Source organism: Coffea eugenioides, chromosome 3, assembly GCF_003713205.1.
Source record: "Coffea eugenioides isolate CCC68of chromosome 3, Ceug_1.0, whole genome shotgun sequence".
NCBI classification, from domain to species: Eukaryota; Viridiplantae; Streptophyta; class Magnoliopsida; order Gentianales; family Rubiaceae; genus Coffea; species Coffea eugenioides.
This window is the reverse complement of record NC_040037.1, coordinates 8,080,080-8,090,627: the sequence shown is the minus strand read 5'-3', so window position 1 is coordinate 8,090,627 and position 10,548 is coordinate 8,080,080. Positions and strand designations below refer to the sequence as shown.

Genomic DNA, 10,548 nt, shown 5'->3' with positions numbered 1-10,548 from the left:
AGTTAGGTTTATTTCGTTATCAAAACCTGTTGATAGTATCTTGACTACTATTTTCTCTTGATAAATGTTTCTATCAGAGTAGCGTCAAAATACTTTATCATAACTACATAAAAAAAAAAGAAAAAGAAAATCTCACTCCATTTGAGCTTATGGAATACTTTTAATTTTTTTTAAGATTTAATTTACTTAGTACTAGTTATAAACATAAAACTTTAGTCAATAATTTGTCTTTCAAATAAAAAAGTGTAAATAAACCAGAAGGTTTGTCGGCATGCAAATTAGTTGTTGCAATAGGAATAGTAGCCAAAAAGGAAAAAGAATAGCACCAGCTTGCATTATCTGCAATAAGCGACTTGTAGGCAAATGTATCTATCAATTTGTACTTTTGCCAAAACTATTATTAGACGATGAAAAGAGTCTACGAGTAAGAAAAGGCAGTACCATTGGTATGCACCATAACTGCAGTTGTTGCTTAGTTAAGATTTAACCACAAATGGTTCTTCATCGATAGTGTAGTACATTTGGGACGTAAGTGTTTTCTGATGTGAATCTAATATGCTACACTCAGGTGCGGAGCTAGAAAAGAAATTCAGTAGGGGCAAAGTTAATAAGTGAAATTTTACTAATTACAATATGAAAAAAAAGTATGTTTAACTAATAATGTATGCCGCAAGTTATGTATATAATTAATTTACAATTTAGCAACAAATTAAATATCTCTCAAATCTTAAATTCCTAATAAAGGATACCTCCACTTCTCCTCTCACGACCCTAATAAATTTTCTCTAGACTTTTGTTAGGATGAAATAAAAAATGAGCAATGTTTGTGAGTTTTAGTATGTAGTAAAAAAAGTTATAAAAAAAAAACTTTTCCAATAAGTTTGTGTACTGGGAGCACATTAGAATAGATAAATTAGAAGAATAAATGCAAATTCAGTATCATTCTTTATTTTAAGTGTTGTTAAATTATTTAGATATTGAGACATATAAACAAAGTGTACACTACTACTTTACATTTTGTTGACGGGTAGGAAGGGTAATCTCATTTAAGTGTGGGGGCAATCCTACAATTTTATATGCATACATGGAGATTTTGGCTAGGCAATTCTCTAATACTTAAACTTTGCAATAGGGTGGTGGGGACAATTTGATTTAAGTATAGGAGTAAAACTATAAATTTATATGCAGATATGAAGATTTTGGTGGGATCAATGAGGGCAATTGCCCTACTACCCCCACTTTGTCTTTGGCTATAATGTGGAGACGAGTATCTGATGTCACAAGATGTCTCTTGTAATATAAAATACACTTTTGTGACCGTTCTTCTTTTTTCCTATTCTTTTATGGATATATAACTCCAAATTTGATATATATCTCAACATTGAATAACATGTTTGTGTCGTTTGTTGGAAAAAAAATGAATAACATGTTTGTGTTAATGATCCATAAAAACCAGAGCACAACAACGGATGTTATATTTTGATAGCACCTCAACTCGGTCGCCTTGGTTCATTCCAAATGAGTAACCAAGTTATTTTTTTCAAAAGGTAAAATTGATAACATAAAATTGTGGAAGTTTATTTATGGGATGCAAAATTCTACAATCTCTTTTGAATATCATACCCATGATTCTCATTCAATAAAGTCTTATCACATCATTCAATAATTTAAACTCTTAAAATCATCTAAGTGTTGATATCTCTTTTTATACATCAATGATAAATTAATATATAACGATATAATACCCGAAAAGTACTATGGAACTCCTCCTCTCTTCTAATAAAAAATTAAAGAAAAGTTTGTTGGTTTTAGAATAATTTGACAAGTGTTACGACCTTTTGTTGCTATCCTACATTGCAAATTTACCAGCTTGAACACCTATCTTGTGACTTGGGCTAAACTTTACCGTAACGGACATCTTATAAGGAAACAATAGCCAAATTCAAGAAAAAAACAAATATGGTTTTACTGAAATTGGATGCTTCATTTATTGGTCATTATTGTTCTTTTGTGGACAGAGATTTCTAAGGTTTCTGCACAGATAAGGATTGTAATGTTGGATATGTAACCTTATATGGCTGTTTATGCAAATTAGATATGATTAAATTATGCATATATCCTTAGTACACGAGGAAAAGGAAGGTGAAGTACAATTGATGCTAAATTTCCTTTCTTGGACTAGACAGTGAGCCAACTAACATGTTATTTTCGCTACTATTTTCTGTTCAATCGTGGAATTCTCCAATTCGGGTTTTGGCATACGAACATGTATGATCTGCTTTCTTTTGGAAATTTGGATTTGGATAGGAAAGACAGGGTAATATGTGAAACAAAATAACCGGCTATTGATATGGTTGCAATAACATGTCTGACTTTTGGAACATGTTTTGATTTACCAATAGTGCATACCAATTTTGTTCATTTGAATCAATGTTGAAGTGTGCAAATGTGAGGTAAGTTAGGAGATTATGACTATTTTTTATTCTTTGTTATTTTGTAGGCCCATTTGAGAAGCTCAAAAGGTTGATAGGTGGGCGCCAGTCGAGTACTTGCCCCATCCATCATTTAACTGACCCGACCCGCATCTTACGGGTCAGATATTTTCTGACCCTTACCCGCCCCGCATATGTAGGACATCCGCCCTGCCCCTCTTATTATTTAATTTTTTATAAAAATAATTTATACTAATTTAATTTTATATTTTACACATTTATCTAAGATTTAATAAAGATTTTTCTCAAAAAAAGTCTCACACCAAAAAACAAGTATGCAAAGAGAATACAGGATAAAAGAAAAAATTAAAAGAATTCAAAATCAATAAAATTTTGAAATAAATAGCACATTTTTTAAATATAAGTTCCACATTAATTAAACTTTTTTCTATAAAAACATAAGATCATGATCTCTACAAATGTATCTTGTAAATAAACTATAGTCTCTCATATTTGTAATGCAATTTATTCAATGAAATTGCTTATTTAACTCTAAAAATATTATTTTATAGTATTGTATAAATAAATAAATATATATATGCAGAGCGAGTTGGATACCTGTGAATTTTTAATTATGTGATCCTAACCCGTCCTGTAATTTACCAGGTACTTGATCCATTTTTTACAGGATCAAATAATACATATCAGATATCCTAATTTTCGGATCGGACCGAATCAGATATGGCGGATCTTCGAGTTAGCGAATAATTTTGGCCCACCCCTAGTTGATACTGTTCCAATCCTTGACAGCTAAAGAATTCCCGAAGACAGCGACCGAACAATAACCTTGGGTCAGCGAAGCAAAGTTTGTACACAAAAATTTCTTTACACATATTGATAATCAAACTAAATAACAAATAAATAATACAAGGCAAATGTTATGTGAAAATGTCAGCACTAACTGCCTATTGAATCCACTTCTAAAAGAAAACAATAACTTGTTGCTTTTTAGAACTTTGTCGTGAATCATCACATTTATTTCCATCAAAAAGTTGTCCTTTTTCTTTGACTAATTTTTTTGCATAATATTTTTTTGATCACCGATTTGAAAAGAATAAATTATTATGAATATTAAAATCATACAGTAGGATGATAATAAAATTATACATGTTTTAGTTAATTCAATATATTAAATCACCAGTAATTAAAGTACAATTTCTTTATTTTAAATCAACTAATAAAATGAACAAGAACAATAATACTTTTAATGTCTCAAAAAATATTAAGTTAATATACGTAGTGAATTTCTTCTTTTTTTTTGTATTAACCTTGTGATTTGAGGAAGAGTTTCCTAGATAGAAATACCATCTAACTTGAGTTGTTTGGACATAATTTTATCCCACATAAGGATTTTGTTTAACTACTATAAGGTTGAGGGCTCCGCAGAATTGCTCGTGGCAATTCATGTCTGTGATTTAACCATTTCAAGATTGTGTTATGGAGATTGTGTTATGTAGTCATCAACAATTTCAACATCTATGTCCACATCTTTTCAGGCAATTGGAGCTAAAAACTAACGACGTGGGTGAATATCTGCTGTGACTTTAGTTAAACGCCGAGGAGTGGGCTCTAAAATGAAAGTTCATTTTGTGTGTGCGGGCGCACATTTTTTAAAGTTCTTTTAAAAAAGAAACTAGCAAATTTTATTTGCTAAATGAGTCCGCCAATAATGTGGAGGGTCCAAAAGCTGGCGGAGAATACCTCTACTAAAAGTATTAACACCACAATCCAATTATGTTGATTTTCCAAATTGGCCCGCTAATAAGTGGACTTGGGCATGCGACGAATTTTGAATGAGTTTAAATGGATACTCAATTAAGTCCATTTAATTAATGGGTAATGGGTTGATTCGATTCATCTATTTATACATATTTAAATATAATTGTACATTTAAACTTAATTTTTAATGGGTATTAAGCAAATAAATTTAAATTTTCTACCGATCTAATAATAATAAAATGTTATTATTTCTTGTCAAACAACATATAAAAAAATTTAGAAAAGTAAAATTTTAAGTGAGTACAATTAAACTCATTTAAACCCAGTATATTTATAATCATGACAGATTTTATATCTGGCAATTGGGCGGGTTAATATTGGGTTTTCACTTAAATGAGTTATACCCAACCCGCCCAACTTTAGATTGGGTTGATTTTGGGTTGGGTCATATTGGGTTATCTCAAACCCATGACTCAAATATGACCCGACATATTAATTAATACATTTTAATACATAAACTTTTTTCACATACATTTTAACAAACAAAAAAGATTTTTTTCACACATATAAACACGTTTTCACATACATAAATGTATTTTTACACACACTCACTTCTTAAGTTCCCCGAAAACACATCATAAATAGAATAATATTTTATATTACTTGTATTGTGAATTTTAGATAATAAATTGTACATTTAAATAGATTAGCTTAAAAAAATTGATTAAAATATATATATATATATATATGAGAATTTTGAATACATATTAATCAATGAATTATTAACACATGTCCAAATGCAAATAGTTGGACATATGTGTATTGAATCTTGCATTTATTATTTTGAATTACTTTTAAACAAGTTGGGTATTGGGTACCCAAATAAAAAACCCAACCCAACCTGCCCAATGAATAAATTGGGTTGTCCTTACTCAAGCCAACAAAATCCATTACCCAATTGACCCAACCCATCCTTTAAAATTAATGGGCGGATTATTGGGTTTTGGGTTTTTTTGCCAGTTCTAACAGATTTCTTTGTAAAACTTTCAATGTGAGATACAAAGACAAACTCAACAGACATGAATGTTTGCTATGATTGTAGCTAAATGCTGTGGAGTATGTAGTAAAATTAGGCTTCATTAGTTATGTTAATTTCTTTTTTTTTTTCATAAAAGAAAGTCTCAATATATTTTATTTAATCAGAGCATATAACAGTGCACAAGCCGTTAGACACTACCTTCACTGCAAATGTTTGAAATACAAAATGGATTTAGGCATCCTCTACTAGCTTTTGTATGTTCTGCCTTATCGGCAGACTGATGCTCTGATTAAGTAATAATGCCACAACAAAGGAAAAAAAAATTTCAAAAGGTTAGGATATAACTGGTTCAGGTAGGTCTACTGAGATTAATTCTTGCATAACTTGATCTCCTGCTTTCAAAAGAATAAATCTTAAATTAAATCAGAATTAGCATTGATCTTTCTTGTTTGTCTTTATAGCAAATAGGAAACTCACTAGATTAATCTCACTTTGTATACAGATAATAGTTGAATCCAAAACCTTATTGCTTTCAAGTTGTCTAATTTCAAGTTGTCTAGAAAATCATTGCCAAATGTATGTTGGACAAATTAATCTTTCACTTTAGTAGTCATACCATCTATAACATTAGACTCTGAAGTCAAAGTGTGAATGGAGAAAAAAGCATATTAAATTACATTTCTAAAAAGAACTAGATCAATTTATAACTCTTCTCCTGCACTCGCAAATTGGTGCAATTCAAGAAAAACTTGATACACTACACATCCATCGCTTGCAAAAATAAACATTTAACTGTATTTTTGCCTGAAATTATTCCAGTTCCTTTGTTCAGCAAACTATTAAGTCCTATATGCTACGAGCAGAAATCATAAATTCCCTTAACATTCTCATTCAAAAACTATGATCATTTGGACCTCAAAAAATAAGTTTTTGCGCTGAGAAAATAGACAGTTTGAAGATCCCATACTCCCATTGCCCGTTAAGCTAAAAGAACAAATCATGGGCAGAATGCAAAGTGGGCAGTTTTGAGTATTGGTCGTATATTGGCATCCAAATTCGGCGTTAATGCCTTTAATCTCTCGTCTCATTCATCTCCTCCAGCCGATCATTTTTCATCATCCAGACAAAAATAACTTCCAAAGTCTCGAACTCTTTCTGAAAATTCTAAAAAACCTCCAAGGTTTCCCTCTATAAATGAACACCTTGAAGTTTCATAAAAAAGACTCTGAGTTATCATCCTTCACAAATTTTGAAAGGTAGCGGGCGAAAACCCAGTAAGAGGTGTTCTGACTGGACTGGTACTAATGGCTCAATCACCCTCAGTTAGTGAAGTTCGGGTCGAGGACCATGTGTTCCTTTCATTTGTCAAGCCTCCTGGCTCGAATGGAACCTTGTTCCTTGGAGGGGCAGGATATAGAGGATTCGAGAGGAGACCGCCATTCCGGTACTCACCGTCAAGTGGAAGGGCAAAACTGCCTAGGAGCTGAATGAATCCATTGAGTTCTTTAGAGACATCGTCACAGGTAAAAAGAACTTTTACCCGATACTTTTGTGCATGCTTTCTATACATGGCTCAACTTCTAGTACTGGTTTACAAAGGAAGCTTAATATTTTTTGTTTCCAAACGGTAATCTCTTTATATATATATTAACCTTGATAATACAAGATGTTAATTACAAAAGTGGACATTTGTCCTATTGTCCTCCTGTATACTCTCTTTGAGCCACAGAGGGAAACTTTGTTTCCATAATACATTGGAAACAAGTTATTTGCAAATTGTTCCATCTGATGAGCACATCTATTTCCATTTCTATACACCAAACAAAAAGTACAGTACTGGAACAGGCCACTCAATTGTTTTATATCTTCTATTATAGTGCCAATTGGTGTTTCCTCCCTGCCTTGGTTGTGGAGTTTTTCAATGGCAGCTTTGCAATCCGATTGCATCTCTACTTTTCGCCATCCAGCTTCCTTGGCCATTATCAATCCTTGTCGGATTGCATCTGCCTCTTCTATTTCAGCTCCACTTCTGCTATATTGCCTCTTGCTTCTATCAGTTTCCCATGCCTATCTCTCGCTATCAATCCCAGCCCCGTTCCTGCTACTTTAATAGGAACAGCAGCATCAGCATTGATTCGCACTACACCTGCTTCTGGTGGCCTCCATTGGTGGTTGTGCAGTTGGTGACTCGTTCTTGTTCTGTGCTTTGCCTCATTTTCCGTCTGCACCTCTTGATATTCCAGCCATTCATTTTTTGCATTTTCTAATATGGACATGTGATCTCTATACTTCCCTTCAAACTGTTGATCATTTCTTGCTTTCCAAATTTGCCAGATGATGTTTGCTGTTAATGTGATGTGATCTTCCCCTCTTGGTCTTTTCCTTGCCTGTAAGATACCTTCCCACCACCTCCAGAAATGTGACCTCCATAGAATATGATTATCTTAGAATCTTGAAATCCTCATTGAAGTGATACTTTCGACTTGTGAAATTGAATGGTGGAAGACTTTTAGATTTTTATAAGGGCGGATAAGAAATCTTACAAAATGTAAGGGGTTCAGACGTCAAATAAATTTAAAAAATTATGAAAATTTGAAAGTTGAGTGGCACAATTGCACGCCCTCAGAACCGTGTGGCTGCGCCCCTAGCACGAAGTGACAAAACAGCATCCTTAATGAGAAAAAAATATTGGATGCTCCATATGCACAATTTGGCACGATTACATGACATATTATTGTCAATTATTGATCACTAAATAATGGTAGCGAGTTATACCTTGTCTTCCACATTTATTACTTGGTGGTTAGTGATTGATACTAATGCATCAAATGGCATCTTAAATGATGCACATGGAGCATGCAATACCTTCTCCTTCTCAATCTAAGAGGCCGCGAAATTGATTGCAACTATTTTGTTCTTTGCTATTTTTAGGCCCATCCGAGAAGTTCACGAGGTTGAACCTACTCCAGCCTTTGACTGGTCAGGAATTCTCAAAGAAGGTCGCTGAAAATTGCACTGCTTACCTGAAATGAAATCAACTGGAAGTCATGGTGATGCAGAGGATAAAGCTATTAAGTTCATTGACATTTTCAAGAATGAATCCTTCCAACCTGGTGAGTCCATCCTATTCTCCTAGTCACCCCTTGGATCATTAACCATTATCTTCTCCGAGCATAATTCAGTGCCTGAGGTTAGCAATGGAGTCGTAGAGAACAAGCCCAAAGCTGTTAGAAAGAAACTTGAGGCCGGCGAGGTTATTGCTATGGAAGCAGCAGCATAAAAGAGGGTTGATCGTGTAGAAGTCCCCATGAGAAAATGGCGCAAAAGTACCTTAATGAATGCATTGTTATGAGAAAATTATGAGTTTGTGGCCATATTCTATACATTTGGCTTTATGACTGTTTTACTTTACTGCATGTTTTTCTTTTGATCAGCTTCTAATATGTACTACGCTTGACTAATAGTTAAAGCAACTGATTTCAAATGTTGCATCCTGATGTGGGGTTGCACTTGCACCCACACTACTGCTCAAGAGGCGCATTTCTTTTGTGTCTACTTCTAAACTACTTATTTGAGAAGTCTTCAATTTTGATCTGTTTATTTCTAGAGCTATAAATGACTAAATGAGTTAGAGATAAGTTGAATATTTAGCATTCAAGTTTGGCCTATTAAATAAACAAGCCTAACTCAAGCTCATCTTAGTTATCTAACTCACTAGGATTGTGTTTGAATTCGACTCATTAAGAAAATCCTAAATTCCTCTAGCTTGACTCGCTTAACACAAACAAATTGAGCTTCACCAGGCTTGAGCTTGAAAAAGGAGCATGAAAATTTTATATAAAATTTATCTCAATAATTTTAACCAATTTAATCAACCTAAAAAAAATCGTCAATATAGGAATGTGCCCAAATGCTTTTTACACCACGAATTTTAAACAATCAAGACCAACAAATATGTAAGGAGCTTAAACAAACTGTTTGGAAGTCGAAGCTGAGCTCAAATCATTTATTGAACTAGCCTAATTTTGTGCTCAAACTCAATTCATTTATTTAAATGAACAAGCAGAACTCGAGCTCATATGAACCAAGTCGAGCCACAGTTGCGAACAGCCCGGTTTGTTTAAGAGCTCCGTTTATTTCTGTTCTCTGGTTGGATGCTATCAGTCACAAACTTCATGATATAACCATTCAAATAAAACTCATTTTAGGTAGTACATTAAGAACTTCTAATATGGTATCAGATTATCTAATTTCTCATTGGGTTCCCCAAAAAAGAATATAAATTTGTTTTCTCACTCCTCACCGAGTTGAGACTTATCTGCTTTTCCACTTCATATGTATCAGAAAGTTGACCAACTTCAAAAGGTCAAAACATAATCAGATTAACATCTAACACTTAGAAGTGATGAACCTTGAAAGTTGTCCTTTTGATGTGGATCACGGGCCTCACAAATTGGGCGTTGTCCAGTTCAAACCATTTGATATAATTCTTACATTTCTTGGCTGTAAAATCGTATAAATTATGCATAAATTTGAATTTGTCAACTTATATAATTAAATTTATATAAATTTCAAAACTATACCAAAATTGTACGAATTTATATTAAATATAGTATTAATTACACGAACCAGTTTGAACTGAACAATTTTTTAACTTATGAGGCCCGTTATCCCATGCAATTCACCCGACGGACAAAACACACTGTACGCAGCAAAGATGGATAAGACTGATTAAAAGAAAGAAGCTCAATGCTGAAAATGTCTCTTTCAGACTTAATCGTGTGTTTACTTAGTCATTTTTTAGTGGAAATCCAACCTTATTGTGAGGGGTAAGCTACGCCATCTTCTTGTCTTGGCATTTGGCTTGGATCAGCATGACTTGTTCAACCAAGTTATAGGTCCAAGTCCTCGAAAGTATTTTAACCGTATTACCTGACTAAGATCTATGCATTGGAGCCAGATTAAGTATACCTTATTGCTTCACAGTCACAAGTCATTTTCTCTTTAATTTGGGCCCATCTCGTATTTTCCATTTTTATTATAGCGGGGTTTCAAAGAAATGGGCTTCAAAAAGTCAACTGGGAATTGGCACTTTGATCGGAATTTTAGACCTTCAATATTTCTTATTACTGGATTGGTTCTGAATTTATCCTAGTGATGATAATATAATACGTGCAGAAGTAAAGAAAGATTCTGTTCTTCGTTCTTCTTGCAAACAGTGGGCAGTTCCTTCGAACCAAAAAAAAAAAAGGTGATTGGAGATGATAAACCTGTTTCCATCAGTTTATATAACTATCG

The 10,548-nt window shown here is 33.3% G+C and overlaps 1 pseudogene; it reads left to right on the top strand.

The window, feature by feature from the left end:
• The first annotated feature begins 6,554 nt into the window (after positions 1-6,554).
• Positions 6,555-8,530, top strand: LOC113765925 (annotated as a pseudogene).
• The last annotated feature ends 2,018 nt before the right edge of the window (positions 8,531-10,548 follow it).